Below are 20,760 nucleotides of genomic sequence, written 5' to 3'. Positions count from 1 at the left end.
TGTTTAATGTGCACTGCAGTTAAACTACTTTTTCTGTACAAATTAATTTACTGCATCAGTGATCGATGTTTATGTTTAGGCAATTTTATTTCTCAGTATGGTAAAATTAGACCTAATAGTTGCAACCTGTTATGTCCAATCTGTCACTGAAATTCAAATTGCCTTTTTCCTATTATTCAAGGAGCAATTTGGAGGAATTAAAGCCATCTAAAAACGGAAGACAAACAATTCTCTGTAAGGACTCAATAGCCTGTGTCATCAACCAAATCCACACCCTCTGATCTCTTCTGAGCAGGTTCTTTCAACATTTTTCTGAGGTTCTTAAACTTTCACATTTACCAAGCCACACAAGAGGAAATTTCATGTTGAAACCAAAAATTTTGCCCTACCAATTTTCGGCCTTCGAGAGAGGTAATCAAAAGTTCAAAGATTATAGTGTTGACTTCCAAATACCAACTCTCACCTAAAAAACTCCCAATCTTCATGGCATATATATTTGCTCCATCCTTTTTTCATTTTTTTTGCTTGTTTTGCTTGATCTGGGAATATTTTTTTTCTTGCACAATGAGTTTAATTTGCAATTTCTCTCTTACTGGGGAACATTCAATTACTTAGATGCGTAAGATTTAAATTTTGCAGTGATGGATGCTAAAATTCGGAAACAAAGGAGACCCATTTTTGGACAAATGTTGTTTTGCTTGGTTTTTCTCACCGTTTAGCTATCGAACGTCATGGCTGATTCTTGTTCTAGGCTGTGAATGCAAAGAACGTACCAAATGGAGAGAGGGGGAGGGGACAAACCGAAAAGGTGCAAAGCCATCACAGGCCCCTTGGAGGGGTTGGGTGATGTCAAAGCAGGCTACAACTAAAAGGGGCCATCATCTGATGAGACTTCACTTCAAATACGCAATGCCATCATGCTACAATATGTTCTCGCTAGATTTGGGGTTTCTTCAGCAAAAGAACCCCAAATCAACTGTTGATGTAATCATCCCTTGGTATAAGAGAATTTCTGAAAATGCTTCTTTTGTAACACTCCCTGACTGCCATTTCTATTCCGAAGTCTGCCTTCCCCAACAGAGTCTGCCCTGATTTTGAGGAGATCACCTGTAGACTTAGGAATGCTTCATCTGACTAAAGAACCTCAGTTTCCCCTTATGGTTACATTTGTACATTATTTGTGGAACTCAACATTTCTATCAAACACGACTCATCTTTTTTTCACAGTGGTCAATACTGGCTTGAAGTTTTTTTTTCCTTCTTGTCCTTTTGTTTAGCTTACAAAGCCAAATTAAATGGTATCATGCCTCAATTTAAGTCTACTTAATGCCACATATGGTCTCAACTTATACGCTATAGCAAAACAACTTCATTCCCTCAGAGAGAGAAAAGAGACACAACTCAAGAGGTAGCTTTTCCCAGCCACTGACACTTTGCCACACAACTTTCTCTCTAGATCGAAGAGGACACAATTAAAAGAGGAAATTACTTGTTCAGAACCGGATATCAAAGCTCAGAGTTATTCTGTATCAGCAGAAGACCTGGTGTTAAAATAACTGAAATAAAACTGAAATGAGTCTCTTTCTTTGTTTCCTTTCTCACTCTTTTTTAACTTTTCCATGATAACTTTTTAAATTCTAAGACGAATTCATTTCCTCAACAAGATTGCTTAGATCATCAAGCTGATTAATAATTTTACTTCAAGGCAGGACTGATTAATGTGGATTATTCAACTGATTAATACTGTTACTATATTGCACATCCAAGTGCTCTAAGTGTCTTGTTTTCATAATTTTTTTAATTATTGAAATAAGTTCTAATTAATGTGACTTGGTCTCATGTCTAGTCTAGAGAACTTCATTGCAACATAAAATTGAGAACTTAGTGTGTTTTTTTGGGAGGGAGGGGCTCTCCCAATACCAAAAAATTTAGAAAAGGCAAATGAAAACAGCATATTGATTCATAGCATTTTAAAACTCAGCTCTATGATGATATGAATCTATTGTTGACCCACATAAATTCACTGGCTTCAAAATGCTGACCTTACACATGACGCAGACAAATGAACCACCAACACCTTCACCTTCTCACTCTCCCCAAGCTAAGTCCTTGCCATAATCCACTGAAAAACTCCAAGACTCCCTTTCTTCCAACAGTAGTAAGTACCAAAATCACAGCCATCCTGCCCCACCAGATGCAGGTGCAGGGAGGGGACCCCACCATACCCTGGCAGTGTTTACTCTGCCTGTGCAGAAGTTCTCCTGCTTTCAACTTTCCCAGAGACATTCTAATACGCAACCTGTGTATGCAATGTATACACACACACACACACACACACACACACACACACATTCACTCACTCACTCTTTATACCACCCCACTTCCAAAGATCAGAGATCCTTTAGGAGCCACTGTACATATAGCTACTTCCCCCACAGCAGTCCTTGCTTTCAGGAAGCCTAAGACCTCACAGAGACTCTGACTGTCACAGCTTCCACTTCCCCGGTCTGCCACTCCTCCTGTTCTAGAGGAGCCAGGAAAGGTGCTATTCCCAGTGCTCATGAAATGTAGGAAAAGGGACCTAGAGTCTCTGTTCTGGCAGTGAAAACTCAGAATTCAAATTCCCATCTAAATAGTACTTAGAACTTACTGTTGTTCCATCAGTCTGTAACACAAACCAGAAGTATCGCTATGTGCACTACAAAAGGCAATCCCCTCTAAGAGGAGAAATTCCAAAAGGTACTTTCCTTACAGATGATTTTTTTAAGCGTCTCTTCCACTGGTCGTGACTGCAAGCACTGGTAGGTTTCTGACTGTTCACCCCGTTGCTGGGGACCTCGTGCAGTTCACAAACCACAGAGCTGCATTCTGTGGCCCTTTTCTACCAACCCTGTATATTTAAAAATATCTATGGGCTAGCCCTAAAACCTAATTCCCACTTACTGTACTGTTCCATTGGAAACTATGTGGTGAATTCTGAGAAACCAACTTAATAAATAAACTTTTGGGAGATAATCCATTTATAAACTGGGGACTGCCTATATTTTAACTGGTGGTTTTGAAAATAGAAGAAAACAAATGAATCAACTTTGCTACAGCAAATTTTCATTGATCTCATTTTTGCAAGGCTGTTTAGTCTCAGCATTCCTGTTCTGAGGAAGAGAATTTTTTAAATCCCATTAATTTTATTGTGGGACATCGATTAATACTTTTTAGAATGCATAATTTTTTTGACTATACATCTCTGAATTCATGCTTTTTATTAATAAACTATGTTTTAGAGTGGTTGTAAGTTCACAGCAAAATGGAGCAGAGCAAGTACAGGGATTTCCCACATAGCCATGCCTGGACACACGCATAGACTCCCCTATTATCAAAAGCCCCCACCAGAATAGTAAATTTGTTACAACTGATGAACCTCCATTGGCACATCATTATCACCCAAGCACTGATACACTTTTTCAGTCTAAGTGTCATGCATTCACTTTGCAGCTCACTAGATGATAGAAGACGAAGAAGAAGGTGGCTTACTTAAGACAAAACAGTCCCAATTGATTTTGTAACTTTGTATTAAAGTCTATTCATTCATCATTTTACCCATTTGTTCATCAAATGGACATTTTACTAGGTGCTAGGATCAAAGGTATACAAAATATGATTCTTCACCCACTCTTGTTTTTTTTTATAAATATGTACCCAAGTATTTAAAATGTTCATATTAGCTGGGCACAGTGGCTCATGCCTGTAATCCCAGTACTTTGGGAGGCTGAGGCAAGTGGATCACAAGGTCAGGAGTCCAAGACCAGCTTGGCCAAGATGGTGAAATCCCATCTCTACTAAAAATGCAAAAATTAGCCGGACATGGTGGCATGCGCCTGTAGTCCCAGATACTTCCTTGGGAGGCTGAGGCAGAGAACTGCTTAAAACTGGGAGGCAGAGGTTGCAGTGAGCTGAGAACATGCCACTGCACTCCAGCCTAGGCAACAGAGCAAGACTCTACCTCTAAATGAATGAATGAATGAATGAATGAATGAATGTACATATTATGTTTTTAAAACGTCTTGTGCTTGTCTGGGTGTAGCAGCTCACCTATAATCACAGCACTTTGGGAGGCTGAGGCAGAAGGATGTCTCAAGGCCTGGAGTTCAGGATCAGCCTGAGCAACATAGAAAGACCCATCTCTACAAAAAATTTAAAAATTAGCTAGGTATGATGGTGCATGCCTGTTGTCCCAGCTACTCAGAAGGCTGAGGCAAAAGGGTTGCTGGAGCCCAGGAGTTTGAGGTACCAGTGAGTACAACTGCACTCCAGCCTGGGTGACAGAGTGAGACTCTGTCTCCTAATAAAAGGAAGAAAAAAAAGTCATATATTCTTTATGGGGGGAAAAAAAGCTTTAAAATAACTATAAATGGGTCTGTTGCTCAAAAGCTATTACACTTCATATTTTGTGAATATTCATACTGTAGAAGGTCCCTCCATTTCAGTTCATAGACTATAACACTGTAACCAACTGTAGGGATTAACTTTTTAACATAAACAAGAATCATTCTCTTTTACAGATTTCTTTTTTGTTTGATCTTACTTTCATTTTTCTCCCATCCAACTAATCTGTTCACTCTATTATATTGTGGTTGTAGGCAAAGATTTATCAAAACCCCAAAATGCAGCTACTATTGTTAAGACTATTCAGTTCCTGCTTTGGACTCATGTCTTTTGCATCACTCTTCTTTCCACCAACCTCCACCCTCTCTTAAAGTAACATTTTGCTTTCTGGTGAATTTTCCAGTCTTATCTCTGGGCTTGCTAACATTGCTAACATGTTACCTTAGAGTGAATTTAACATGAGCATTGATTTCCTTTCCCCACCTAAGAAAGGATTCAGTTCAATTATTATTGATGTTTTCTCTCATCCCTTTTTCACCTCTCTTGCCCAATGTCTGGACCATAGACTTTACCTGGGCTGAGGTCATACGACCTTGTATTCGCCATCCCATAGAAGGGTTTCCATAGTGCTTCTCATCCTAAGGACTCTCCTGCTTGACAATGCCCAAGTCCAAGTAGTTATTTTTACCTAATATGCCACTGGAACAAAGATAATTTTGACACCCACTGAATGAACTAGAGAGAATGCATTTTCAGGTATGCCATAGCCATCACCCCATTCCTGCTCTTCTGATGCATTCCTCAATTCCATCATGATATTCTGATGATGACTCATTTATGGATGAGACCCAGAAGAGGCACAGCAGATACAAAGTTGACTAAGCCACAATACACGGTTACACTGAATAGTTCACTGACTCATGAATGGGAGAGGCACACATGTAAACATATGATTACAACACAAGGAAATCAGGAATGTAATATACCCCAGTACAGAAGTTTTGTGGGTGTTCTGAAGAGGAGGTACCAAAACAATCTTGTAGGACGTACAATAGCCACCCAAGGAAGTGTTCTTTGAGTTGAACCTTAAATAAGAAGCAGGAATTTTCCAAGTAGGAAAACAATAGTATGTACAAATGCAAACATTTGTGATCGGGGAACCCATACTGGTGTAAAATGACTACAAAGAAGAACTTGATCTTGGCTGCTCATTAAAGTTGCCTGGAGATCTTTTTAAAAATATTGATGCTTCTACTCCAATCCTAGAAATTCTTATCACACTGGGATGGAGTGAAGTTTAGATTCATTTTTTTTTTTTTTTTCAGTTTCTCAGGCAACACAAACAGCCAGGTTCAAGTGCCACTGGACTAGAACAGAGAATTTGTGGGAGGATGTGGAGCCCGATCACGATGCACTTGCCTGCCAAGCTTGGGGCTCTGAGCTCATTTGCATGCAGCAGAGAGAGAGCTGTTGAAGAATTTCAATCAGCAGAAATGGTTTCCACCAGAGCCCTTCGGAGTAGGAGGGACTGGATGAAGGCTAGAGGCAGGGAGTCCACTTATGAGGCTATGGCAATGGTCCAGGTGAGAGACAAAAAACCTAAGGTAAAGGAGTAGCACAGTGATAGCGTGAAGGACATGTATTTACTTCTTTAGAAAAATAGATCCAAAAGACTCAGTGACTAATTACATATGATCAGGGAAGGAGAAATGCCTGTAATGTCTATTCCTCCCAAGTTCCCTGCCATTTGTCTCACTATTGTCACTGTATGGTTGGTTTACTGCAAATGTTTGCAAGAAGAGTATTAGAATAAAAATCATAGTTTTGAATCAAAATGTCAGACACAACAGGACTCAATCCCAGTGTTACAGATTGCTTTTCTAATTAAAGCTAGCTATCTCGACACCATATAGACACACACACATACAGACAAAGGCGTGCACGTGCGTGCACACACACACGTCTCACAGGAAGGTTAAAAGAAATGTTAAAGGAAGACTCTAGTGGCTGGGCACAATGGCTCACGCCTGCAATCCCAGCACTCTGAGAGGCTGAGAAGGGTGGATCATGAGGTCAGGCAATCGAGACCATCCTCGCTAACACAGTGAAACCCCATCTCTACTTAAAAAACAAAAAATTAGCTGGGCATGGTGGTGGGTGCCTGTAGTCCCAGCTACTCAGGAGGCTGAGACCGGAGAATCACTTTAAACCCAAGAGGCAGAGGTTGCAGTGAGCCAATTAAAAAAAAAAAAACAAACTATTTTTTGGCTGGATTAGAACAAAGTAGGCACCCTTATAAAAAAGGAGTTTGACATGTATGTCCCACAGATGCTAGGTCAGCAACACCACCTTTGAATCTGAAATGCAATGTTATACACCATGGAACTTTACCCAGGAAGAACATCTGCAAAAATGACAACAGAATATTGAAGGAAGAATGATTCTACATGCTAACCTGCCTTTTGTCCTGCCTCTCCTGGAAAAGACTTGGCAACACTGAATACATGCTATGATGTTATCAGTCATGTTGTGGCAGTTTTAAAATGTAAACTTCATCATGTTTTGGCAAAGATAACCTCGCGGTTTTCTAAATAATATGATTTGGCATATTAATTTGAAAAGCTATATTACTTTTTACTACAATCCTGTTATCCTGTGTACTTTTCTAGCTTTATTTAAATAACTTTATCTTTTTCTAGATAAAGAACTCTTTACATACCTTTCCCACTTATTTATTTCAATATTTAGTTATTAATAACAGTGTAAATATGCAAGACCTTTTAGGCATTGGCATATGCACACAGATTTCCTTCTGTTGGACATGGATACCATTACAAATGTGCACTTATTTTAAACTCAAGTACTGAGCACTATTATAACCACCAAAGACTGAGACCTACTAAAGTCTTAATCAATCTCTTTTAAGAGAGGTTAACCAACTAAGGCTTATAGGCCAAATGCTCTTGCTTTTGTAAATAAAGTTTTATTGAAACACAGCCATTCTTATTCATTACCATATTGAGTATGAGTTGTTCAATGAAGCAGAGTTGATTGATTATGACAGAAACCACATGGCTCACAGAACCTAAAATATTTACTATGTTGACTTTCATGATAAAAGTTTGACAACCTTCGAATTATAGCACTGTCTTATATATTAACAACCCTCTCTCACATACCAAGAATAAATATTTAAGACAATATACTTCTTTTCTTTTATTCTCTCTCTCCCTCCCCCCTTCCTTTCCTCCCCCTAACCCCACACTCTCTCTTTCACAGAGTCTTACTCTTTTGCACAGGCTACAGTGCAGTGGCATGATCTTGGTTCACTGCAGCCTCTGCCTCCTGGGTTCAAGTGATTCTCCCAAATAACGGGGATTACAGGTACATGCCACCACACCCGGCTAATGTTTGTACTTCTAGTAGACATGGGGTTTTGTCATGTTGGCCAGCCTGATCTCAAACTCCTGACCTCAAGTGATCTGCCCACCTCAGCCTCCCAAAATGCTGGGATTACAGGCGTGAGCCACCACACCTGGCCTTCTTTACTTTCTATCTCTGTTGTCTTTGCTGAAATAAAATAAAACAATTGTACTCTGCCTAACATTTACTGAAATATTACACATGCAGGGGACAGAGGCTAAAAGCTGATAATCATGTTCTGAAATAACCGGTATTTTAACATTATATAAATTTAACTTTGCTAATGATTGTGAAATAATTTTTCAAATGAAAAATGTAAAATCATTTTTCATTTGTCCACTGCCCTTTAAATTATATAATCTCATACTTTTTCCTACTAAGCAAGGCTGTTTCTGGAATCTATTGTATATTACTTAGCTGTCTCGAACTGGGTGGCCAAAAAGAGCCATCCCTCAGCTTTCGGCAATTATCCAATACCAAATACATAAATTACCAACGGCGACTTGTTTGCCATATTTTTACTGTGGAATAGATCTGAAGGAGGCTATTTTTCCTTAGTTTTTGGTCCTTATTCTTTAAAACTGTCATTTTTAAATTGGTCAGAATTTGTTCCTTTTACTCCCATGAGAATGACTGTAATATGCATGAATTTCTGCCTTCAGCAAGACTGGAACAATCTTTCACCTATTGACCTTAGAGATTAATGTCTGTATGGGTGCCAGATTCTTCAGAAACTAGCAGCCAAATGTGTTATCTTCCAAATAGTGAACTCTGATCTTATCATTCCCTTTTGAAAAATGCCCCAGAATTTAGGAAGCCGGCTTGTTGATATGTGAATTATACACACGTAACAGGCTTTGGCTTTGATTTCCCTCAAACACAGGAATTTCCATGCTCTTTTCCAATAGAAAATTTAGCCATCTTGAAATTTAAAATGTCTTATGCAAAAATCATGTCTCTCCATTTGGTTTAAAACTGATTGTAAGGGTAAGAGATTCTTAAGTGAGAAGTTAAGAAAAATGTATTCAAAGTGAAAATATATTCCGTGAAATGTTACACTTTAGATTTTCAAGTATCCATATATATGTTTGACATCATGTAAAGAAAAACACAAACGAGGTTTGTCTTTCTTCCATTGGGTCTTCTAAAATAAAAATGACAAATATTATTTCCCATGTAAGTCTTTAAAAGGACCTATCTGTTCTTGAAACTACAGATTTTAATTCTCGACTGCAGTTTTGTAGGGGAAAATGCCGATTTGCTATATACTATCAGGAATAACGATGCTTGGTGGTCAAAATGAAACAATAGCATTCGATGGAACTGGCTTTTCCTTTTCCCCCTCGCATTTCTATTTGCCAAACTGCCTGCTCTGCTTTTTATATAAAACTGCAGATGTCTTCTTATTAATCAAGATTCTAATACATTCCAGATGAATAAACAACTTCAGTACTACAGCACGTACCAGTCTCCTTAAACCCAGGATTTATTAGAATTGCCTGTTCCAAGATCTCTTAACTTTAAAAAGATGGTTTATTGTTCCTATTTCTACAGCAGGGGTCTAATAAATGCACTGAAACTATGACTTTGTCCCTTTGCAATACAATATTCAAAGAGATTTCCAGCCCTACAGTGTAACATTATCCAAATCCTTTGAAACCCTAAGTAGTTTGCTCAAACTCAATCATCCATATACAGAAATCATAGACAATCAATACAAATGCAATATGTTAGTGATGACATTAGAGAAACAATGTCCCAGAACCCTCTGCACTATGCACCACTACATTCGGCATCCACTATGCAGGCCAATGTGGCAGCCGCAACATAAAGCCCTAATTAAAAAGCACTCTTTGGTGAACAGCTAAATATTTTGATTTTTGAACCTTTCCTTATACAAGGAATAATTCAGAGAAAATTATCTACACACATGGTATTGATTAGCTCAAGGCTGTGATTTCTCTAATTTCACACTGGTGATAGTTCAATGGGAGTTTACCATGTAATTTAACCAATCAAAATATGTTCAAGTAATGATATTTAAAAATTAAATTCTGCTCCACAATCATTATTTTATGTATTTCTACTTGTGCCATTTTCAAGCTGAAGGAAAATAGGTCTTTCTCTATGTGATCAAAAAGAAACAGGACAGGGAAGTAATAATAAGGTGTAAAAGCACATATTATAGCAATGTATGTGGCTAATAGCTTTTGTACAGCATTAGCACCCCTCTTACTGCTCCCAGTTTACTAATGTTCTTACTAATACTGGACTCCTAAGGGGGGTTCTATAAATAAGACATTTATATAGAAAACTAGGAAAATATGAAAGGTTATAATACTAACATAGCAAACTCATTTTTAATTAAAGAAATAAAAAAGCCCAGTCTTTAGGGGGTTTGGGAAAATAAGGTAGTCAAATGAGACCAATTAACTTCATTAGCTTCTGCAAATACCTAGTTTTCTAACACATTCCTATTTTTCCATCTGCTCCACAGTTAAATGTGTCTACAAATTAACATTTTATTTATGATTCAGGTTCTGATTCATAAAAACTATGCACATATTTTCTATGAAAATCTAATACTTCATGGAAAAATACAGAGGACTACATTGCAACTTATTTATCAATACGTTTTCTTTCTTAAACAAAGCAATCCAGATCATAAAGTACCATAGGCTAGGAAATCAGCTTCATACTTTCCAGTTCCTTCTGGTTTTAACACAAGGTAGTTTCCCTGGATATAGCCAAAGAAGTTAAAATTGCTGCTTTTTCTACGTCCTCCTTTTTTATTCTCATTCATAGTAAATGGCAAAGGAGTTTCTTATTCAGTATCTTATAAAGTTCTCTCCACTTTGGTCTGACATTCACATTAACTTCAAACCCCATAGCGCATCCATAATGTGCTAGAAATGCTTTATATCTGAGTTTTAAATGCTGTGCAAGTGTCTGTGAGTTCTACTGGCTTATACAGAAGAGCAAAGCTTTCAAAATATGTTGCAGGGATAAACAAAAATCAGCGTGGTTAAAGGGTGTATGCTTATTCCATTTTAAATACTTATAAAAACCTTATCCATAAGACAAACCAACTTCCTTAACGCAGTATTTACTACCATTCAACGGTTCTTCAACTGAGAACACAGGCACTTTTACAAGTGGACTCAAGAGTTATTTAATTTCGCTTTAACTTCTGTAAGTAACTCTTTATCCCTTGCTGACATGCCATTTTATTATTTTATTATTTACAGCAGTACTTGTTCATAAATCAAATCCATATACCTCTTAAGATAACAGCAAAACACAAAAAAAGCAGAAAATAGTTTTCCTTTTGAATCTAATAATTCCAAGAATATATGTTTCCACAAATTATAACATTGGTCCCTGGCACATGCCCTTTCTGACGGGGCACCAGACCCCTAGCCCCTGAAGTATAAATCACGACTATATTTCCATTTCTTTGTACTGCCACATTCCTGGGACATTACTGATCTTGAAAGGAAGCCTGTCACATTCAGGAAAATTTAGGGGAAACAATTAGGAGTTTAAAAGAATTAGACTCATTATATGCTAACTAATTTTACCTTTTATGTAGCAAAATTAGATATATTTATTCTATTTGATCTCCTTCAAAAAATAGTTGGGGTGCTCAAAGTGGTATATATATTTGGGATTACAAATTTTTTGAATAAAAATACTTCATATTTCGTAAGAAAAAGGCATGTTTCCATTTAGATTTTGTGCTTCAAAAAATGTATTTGCTAATATACAATGGAGCTGTCGTAAGTCAAAGTTAAATGAGAGCCAGAATTTGGATAATAAAAAATATGGTTAATAAGAAATGATCAGCATGTAATTTGCTCAGGTCCTCTGGAGAAATACAGATATAAATTGGAAATCAGTATTAAGGGCATCGTACAACACAGTATTGGTTTGAACTACACCTCCAAAGCTTTCAATAGCATATGGGTGGGGGGAACTATTTGTAAGCACCTTACACTTCTCTCAGATAATTTTTACACGTTATGAACTCAAATACTTGCCCAACTCTTCAGTTGATTCTGTGGTAGTCTTACTTGCCATGAACAAGGTCTGATGCTGTCACAGAGAAAAGCACAGTTTTACAGCTGGAAGCAGCATCAGAAACCAACTTGTCCAGCACGTTGTTATGCAGCCCAGAGAAATTAAGTTCTTTGCCTAAAGTCCTATAATAGTAACAAAGCCTTTTCATTTTTGGGCTCTAGGCTCTATAGCAACTTCACCAGCAGATATGGATACTGGGGAATAATTGTGGGACAGTAAAGACTGGATGCACCATACAATAAAAATCAACGAAGCAAGGTAAACGCATCACAAAGGATATATTCACTGGTATATACTTATTTTGTCTTAAAGACAGAAGCAGGTGTACTCCTAAATTAACGTATTTCAGTCCCATCTTGATAGGGCCAAACTACATCAACCAGGTAGAGAACATGTTCCCTAGCAATAAAATAACAACATGGCCATCAGCTACTATCTAGGATAGCTGTTCATAATTTTGATTTTAAATCAAATTTTCACTTATCTATAGCCTAATATCTTTTAAAATCAATTAAGTTTCTTCTTTGCAGATGCTGGTTGATTTGTGGTTGTGGCTGATTTACAAAGTCCTTCTCCCTGGTAATTTACCAGATCAAGGTACCTTCTGTAAACATAACCAGAATGAATATGGAGCAGTACAGGATGTGAGTTCCTGAGCTCTCCTAGACATCAAAGAAGTAAGCAAGATAAGAACAGGGAATGGGCCTGTTATCCATGGGACCAGCCCACTGTAAAAATGGACTTGTCCTCTCTGAATTTTATTTCACACCCACTGTTTTCTGCTGAGGTTTATGTAGCTTGTTTGATTACAGATCTTTGTCCCTAGATTTCTTCTCCCCACCATTCTTTTTATATGCAGACCCCTGGACTTCTATAATGGAATGGTGCCACCCCTAAGGAAGAGTTTGAAAGAAATGCACTAGCACAGTGAAAATCCCCAGTAAATGTTATGCAAATTTATCATGAGTTAAGCCAGAAGTACAAATTTGCTACACTGTGGAAAGGCTATAAAATAGCAATTTGTCTTACTATATGTGCAATTTTAATGTATTCCAAAGCACGGGTATTGTCTATTTCTATTACCTAGATCATTAAAACTTTTAAGTGCAAAGTAAATACAGAGCGCTGCCTTTTTAGTAATACGCAGTTGTAGCATATGCTTTTCTTGTTTTCCACCTCCAGCGCAGGCCAGAAACACATAATTGCTGCTTTTACTCATGTTATCTGATCATTACACAAAACATGAACCTGCTTGAGATTACTTTACATTTTTACAATTATTATTGTTAACAGGTACTTTCACTATTCTGGAAACAACTGGGAATTTTAGCAGGTAATAGGTTATACTTCTTAATACTTTACATGCAAAGTAAAAAGGAAGGTGGAAAGTCTAACTTTTTTCCTTCAAATGTATATACAACCGCAACCACCTTTCACAAAACTACTAATATAATCACTACATAAGAATGCATAAAGTGCTCTTGGGTTCTCATTTTTGAGATATCTAGTAGCTGAATGTAATTTCTGATATATTCTTGCCCTGATACTTGATTTCTGATATAAACAAAGTAAATATTCTTATCTATACAAGTCACTTACATTCCATATTATAGTACATTTGCTTCACTGATTTATCAATTTGCTCATCTAACAAACACCTGCTGAGTGCCTACCATGATGAGCCATTGTGATCGAGGCTAAGAAGAAAGAAAGGAAGATGGGCCGGGCACAGTGGCTCATGCCTGTAATACCAGAACTTTGAGAGGCCAAGGCAGGAAAACTGCCCAGGCTCGGGAGTTCAAAACCAGTCTGGACAACATGGTGAAACCACATCTCTACTAAAAATACAAAAAATTAGCGTGGCATGGTGGCAGGTACCTGTAATCCCAGCTACTAGGGAGGCTGAGGCAGGAGAATCATCTGAACCTGGGAGGTGGAGGTGGCAGTGAGCGGAGATCGCACCACTGCACCCCAGCCTGGGCAACAGAGCAAGACTCTGTCTTAAAAAAAAAAAAAAAAAAAAGATATGAAGGTGAAAATGACCCGGTCATTGATCTCAAGTCTCATAACATAGTATCAGCTCACAATTTAGAAGAGTTAAATAAATATACAACCCAGGATTGCCACTCCTGGACATATACCCAAAAGAAATGAAAGCAGAGTCTCAAAGAGGTATGTGTACATCCATGTTCACTGCAGCATAATTCACAACAGCCAAGAGGTAGAAGCAACTTTCCTTCATGAATCATGATGGAGGAATGGATAAATAAAATGTGGTATATATATATATACATATATATATATATATATATATATATATATATATGTATATATATATATATATATATCAGATGAATGGATAAATAAAATGTGGTATATACATACAGTGGGATATTACTTAGCATTAAAGAAGAAGGAAATATTATCACATGATGCAACATAGATGAACCTTGAAGGCGTTGCACTAAGTGGAAAGTGTCAATATGAACAGACAAATACTGTATGATTCTACTTACATAAGGTACCTAGAGTAGTAAAATTCATAGAGATAGAACACAGAATGTTTTTTGCCAGGGGCTGGGGAGAGAGGGGAATGGGACTGTTTAATGAGTATAGAGTCAGTTTTGCAAGATGAAAGGAGTTCTGAAGATTAGTTGCAGAAAAGATGTGAATGATCAATTCCATTTTCCTCAAAGCAACAGAAGTGTTCCTAAAACTGAGTCCAGCGTATTTACCCAGGGAGGCCCATCCTACCCTGCTACCCCAATAATGCTACTGTAGTAGATACTCTAGCCTCGTTTCCTACTAGACTGTTCTCATCTCTGCCTTTCCTTGTACTTCACTTAAAAATGATTTGGATACACACAATCTTATGTTATGTATACTTTACCACAATTAATTTTTTTAATTTAGCAGTTATAAAACATATGCAAGTATGATGCAACCAAAAGGATAAATGTCTTAAAAGAAGAGCAGTGACAATTCCAAGGAGAGAGAGGTTATGTCAGGTTGGAGTATGCAGTTGTATTCAAAATGGAGCATTTCAGATGGGTTTGTGACAGAAGTAGAGTTTCTGATTCTACCCTCAAGACTTTAAGGCTTGAAAAAAGGACCCCTACAGTAGTGAAGTGCAGGAAAGGGACCCCAGAGGCCAGATAATTCTGAAAAGACTCTTAGTCTGCAGTCCTTTTTGAGGAAATGGGACATTCTAAGGAAGAAAGACAAGAACAGAGCTAGGAAGGAGAACAGTGTTGGGTCAGAAATACAAGTGTGTGTGCAACTGACAGAAAAAAAAAACTGACTTCATTATGGCAGAACAAGGTGTAGAGCATCTCACAGGAGGACAGGTGGTTAAATGGTCCAGATTTATTGAGCATGTCATTGGACTGAGTTCTGAAAAAGGCCCCAGCAAAAAAATACTTCAGTAAAGGCACCACAGATATAGCTTAAAAGAAAGGAACATTCTGGGTGAAATCAAAAGTACAAGGAAAGGCAGAGATGAGAACAGTCTAGTAGGAAACAAGACTAGAGGGGAGACTACAGTAGATTATCGGGGTAGCAGGACAGGATGGGCCTCCCTGGGTAAATACGATGGACTCACAGTTTTAGGAACACTTCTATTGCTTTGAGGAAAATGGATACGATCATCAACTAAAGATAACATCTAAGTTCTTTCACGTAACTCACAAACTATAATGATTAAAAGATTTATTTTAGAACGAAACATCGAGTTCATACCCATTTCAGTCTATTTTTTCAATTTACTTGTCATGGTGCACTATTGAGTTTAATGTAAATATCAAGCTGGGAGTGAGTTTTTGTAGTGAGAGCTCCCCCCTGCCCCCCGCTCCCCAGCCAAACAACCAGGAAAAGAAGCCTGGGCTCAAACAACATGTCTGCTTTGACTTTTTATTTGACCTTAAATACATAACTTACTGTCTGTGAACCTTCGTTTCCTGTTATGGTAGGTTCAAAAGGGACTAGATTTCTATACTGTTTCCTATCCATGAAGTTCTAATATTCTATGACTGTCTCTAGGTGAACTGCCTGAGAGTCAGAAATCCATTCTTAAGTGATATTCCCTGTTCTTCTCCGCTTGCCAGTGGCTACATGGAGCACCTAAAGGCAATAGGTTTTGAAAACAGAAAATAATTGCCTCCTGTACTCGCAGGTCATGGAACCTCCTCCTCACTTTCCAATTTGTCAGAGATGCTTGTAGAGTATGAAATCCATATTTTCAAATTTTTAATATCTCCGCCTTACTGACTGGAAGAGATATATATAAAGGAAGAGTTGTGGCTTTCAAGTCTTGGGAAGAGGTCCATATCCCATTATGATAGGTGAAGCTGAACAACTTTCCCAGGTCTCTTCAATTTAGTTTTCTTTTTTTCTCCTTCAATATTCTTTATAAACTCCCGGAAGACCAGATGCACAGACACACATGCACATGCACGCACACACATGCAGACAGACATACACATGCTTCACATTTAAAAACTACAACTTCTTTTGGTTTATCTGGCATTTGGAGTTGTACACGCAGTATTCCCTTCTGGATGTGTAGACTATATATTAAATAAAGACAGTTCTATACTACATTACTGATAATAAGAGGTACTCTCATAATTAATAATAATAATAATATTAAAAGATAAACACCACTTCCTGTTCATTACCTTCTTTGCTTTCAGAAAAAAAGTCACTTGCTTTGTTTCACATTTAGTAGCTGTTATTGATGATAAGGTTTGGATAATACCACTGGAGAATTGCTTTTATTCCAGCAAGAGAGCATTCTTAGAATATGCCCATAGACTATTACAAAATGTACAGCTTGCCCAACATGAATCACAGTGATAGGATTAGGCCCAAAGGGAGCTATGACAACTCTCTACAAGTAACTGAAAGGTGCAAATGGCAGGGAGGGAAAAGAATTATTTAAAGAGGTCCGAGGTGTATGTGAAGAGGGATTAAATTAAGCAAAGGAAAATTCAGGTTTTATATCAAGAAAAAATTCCTAATGGCAATATGTTAAAAGAACAGCTTCCCAAGGAATGTGTCGGAAGCTGAGATGCTGGAGGGAATTTTAACTTTAACTGAAACAATACTGGAAATAGACCACAAGGAGAGAAGCCCATGCCAGCGAGAGATGGGCTTGTTGACCCACCGGCTCTTGTATCTTCTTTTCTATCATGCTATGGATTTTTCTGAAGAAAACAAGAGATTAAAGACTGAGAACTAGACCAGCAAAAATGACATTGGAGATATGTGTCCTCTCTGTTTATAAAAGAAGACCACTTAGGTGGGTTTCCTATGGGCTGCCTATCCATTGGCCACAATAGGGTAAGTGAAAATGTTTTGCAAACACAGAGCGTAACTTAAGTATAAAATAATAAAAATAATAGCTATCATCTATTGAGTAATGACAATGTGCCAGGCACCCATGTAGACGTAAGCTACATACTTATGTCATGTCATTTACACTTACAAAAGCCCATGAGCTTTCATAGATGAGAGAACCAAGACCTAATATGTGCCTAAGAACACAGAGTCTGTAAGTAGTGGAAGATTCAAACCCATGTAGTTAGACGTCAGTGCCTGAGCTCTCCATTCCGGAGCTACTTTCAACAACATGGCAGCTAAGAAAGTTACCACCAAAAAGAGAAAGCTAGTCTTTTTTTTTTTTTTTTTTTTTAAATCTTTTTACCCAGCGTAGGTAACAGGAGGGATGCCTGAAAGGCAGGTTACTCCTCGCCAGGAGTAGGATCAAATCATGAGCTTATTTTAAATTGGCCCATTCTAGGTACAGTCTTGGCCAAGTTTGGATTTGTAATTTAGCAGAAAAGAAACTTTCGAAGCAGCCCTTTGATTCAATTCTTGTGACCCTTGTGAAATAAACCTTCTTAAGACTGAGTTATGGTATCAATTTGCTTCAATCCAACAAATATGTACACTGTGATGCACTCAAGAGGCGAATATCTAGCTGGGGATCAGATTAGTTCATCTTCAAAGTAGTTGGAGAGGGCACCACGGGCATAAACTTCCAGGAGCAGAGGTAAGAAGAGAGCGGAAGGGAGTAGAGTGGAAAACGAAAACAGCAACAGGAGGGTAGAGTCAGGGTCCAGGTGAACGAGAATTTCAAGACGATTTCTTCCTTCCACACATTGTGCAATAAAGATTTGCCAAGTGCCTACCATGCCAGGCACTGGGCACAGAGCCATCAATGGTATTTCAAACTTTATGGAGCTTACAGGATAGTGGGAAGACAGACATCACCTAACAGCTGTTCACAGAGAATGTGGCAGTGGACACACTTATGGGGCTCAGGGAAGTCCTCCCAGAGGGAACAACCCTTAAAGCTGAGAGGAAGAAAAAGAGGCAAGGAGGAGATTGACTCTAGACCGAAAGCACAGCATGAGGACAGGCCAAGGAAGGAAAAGTGTTTGGTCAGTTCAAGAAACAGAGAGCAAGTGGGGCTAGCAGAGCAAACGGCGGAGGTTGGGGAAGAGAAAGCTACAAGATTCTGCACAGGCAAATTGTGTAGTGAGTGTAAGATGCATAAAGGACTCTGAAGTTCACTCAAACAGCCTTGGGAAACTCTGAGAGCTTTTAAGCATGAACTGATTTGCTCCCAAGACAATGTAATATAATGGTAAATGCCAGGGTCTTCTGATTCGTCGGACACATCCTGGATTCAAATCTCACTTCTTTCACTTATTCACTAGGTGCCCCCATGTTTCATACAAAAAATGCTAAAGCAAAACAAAGCTAAATAAATAAATAAATAAATAAATAAAAGCAATGCCTACCTCTCCTAAGGTTGGCCAGAAGAATTACGTAAGCTAAGGTTGGAAGTTTAGTGCATTTCTGGAAATGTGGTCAGCATGAAAAAAGACAGGTAACAACATAAAATGGGACTATAAAGTATGGGTGGGGCTGGGCACGGTGGCTGACACCTGTAATCCCAGCACTTTGGAAGGCTAAGGCAGGCGGATCACGAGGTCGAGTTTGAGACCAGCCTGGCCAACATAATGAAACCACGTCTCTACTAAAGATACAAAAATTAGCCAGGCGTGGTGGTGTGCACCTGTAGTCCCAGCTACTCAGGAGGCTGACGTAGAAGAATCACTGAACCCAGGAGGCAGAGGTTTCAGTGAGTCGAGATCGCGCCACTGCACTCCAGCCTAGACGACAAGGCGAGACTCCGTGTCAAAAGAAGAGAGAGAGAGAGAGAGAGAGAGAGAGAGAGAGAGAGAGAGAGGAGAGAGAAGGAGAGAGAGAGAGGAGAGAGGGAGAAGGAGGAAGGGAGGAAGGAATAAAGGAAGGGAGGGAGGGAGGATGGGGAAGAAGGGAAGGAAGAAAGGGAAGGAAGAAAAGAAGGAAGGACGGAAGGAAGGAAAGGGTGGGGAGCGGGTCAGAGCATGGGATGTGGAGGAAGAAAACCTTAAGCAAGTTATTGAACCTTTTCTTCAGAACCTCAGCATCTTCATCTGGAAAACATGTTTCAACCTCATAGATGTCTTTTAAAATGTCAATGGAAAAATATATGCATTGTATAGCACATGGTAAGTACTTAGGAAATTATTATTACTACTGCTAGTAATAGTAACAGCACAGTATTATTCACAAAACCACATGAAACTTTATACTTTTTGGCATGTTACTCCAAAAAAGCAGTGGATTTCCTACTACCATAATTACTCAAGTGTCTTATGTATTCTTACTGCACTCTTAGGTGCTCAGAATATTTTCTCAGCCTCATGCTATCTCTTCAATCTTCAAAATCCCCAGGAGAGTCATAGGTACAAATGAAAATACCGAAGCGCGTGCAAAGTAAAACCGCATAAGGAACACGAGAAGGAAAATATAGGTCATCAGAGTTCAACTAAAACGTAACTGTTACTCTATAAATAATGGATATCTTTTTTAAAATTAAGGCACAATTTCAACAGAGTACAATACAAAAACCTGGAAACCTTTTCTTGAGGAGATTTCGTAAAGCAAGCTCCTTCTCTCCTTTTTGCCTGTCAGTTTCCAGACTTCCAGAGTATTACTGCAGTGCTACGGTGCAGCTGTTAAGTATGAATGGGAGGGTCTGAGAGGAAATTTGCATCTCTGGGAATTCATGTCCAGAATCCTCCTCAGTTTGGCCAATGTTACCTGCATCAGAGCACCTCCAGTTACTAACAAAACGGAGACACTAGGGGCAAGTGGGTGAATACATTTTAGACCTAACTAAACACCTGACCTGTTTGATTAGCAAGAGCTACGGGATGAGCTTTAAAACTCGGTGCTTGAACTTGATTCTGAACTCATCTTCGTTCTTGTTCCTAGAGTACCCCATACCCTCTGCAGTTAATGAGACTGATTCCCTGCTCAATTTTATAATTTCATGCTATTTGCCATCCTTGTCACATAGCATACTTGGCACATTACAGGAACCGAAGAAGGGTCTGTCTACTCAGTGAATGAGTCCATTGTCCCAATTTCTCTATCACAACATATATCTTATTTTCCTGTACTTATGAATAATTAGGAAGAAAAACAAAAAGCCGAAAGAATTTATTTCATTTCCTTGTCCTCCTCTCCCTCTTTCACTTTCTATCCTCTTTTTCCTTCTCTCCCTTCTCTCCTCTATTTTCTCGCTCTGTGCACATGCTTTTTATTTTTTCATTTTCAAAAGCCACTCAATGAAGAGAGTGAGCAGAGGCTGTCCAGTCTCAGAAACGGTGGCTTCCCCGACCAGATGGAACTCTATTAAGCTTGTCTCCATGGAATGTGCTTAAAGGAAAGTGGCTATGCTCAAAGTCCTATATGTTTAAGCAACGCCCAGAGTTGCTGAGTCTAACCATAGCTTATTATCCACCCCCTGCTATG

The 20,760-nt window shown here is 38.5% G+C and overlaps 1 protein-coding gene across 3 annotated transcripts in view; it reads right to left on the bottom strand.

Moving 5' to 3' along the window:
• Window positions 1-20,760, bottom strand: part of ZNF521 (zinc finger protein 521) — a 294,695-nt gene that overhangs the window by 182,235 nt on the left and 91,700 nt on the right. The gene's annotated exons all lie outside the window — the stretch shown is intronic.

This window comes from Saimiri boliviensis, chromosome 13 (genome assembly GCF_048565385.1).
Source record: "Saimiri boliviensis isolate mSaiBol1 chromosome 13, mSaiBol1.pri, whole genome shotgun sequence".
Lineage (NCBI taxonomy): Eukaryota > Metazoa > Chordata > Mammalia > Primates > Cebidae > Saimiri > Saimiri boliviensis.
The sequence above is the reverse complement of the archived record's forward strand: the minus strand, read 5'-3'. Positions and strand labels throughout refer to the sequence as shown.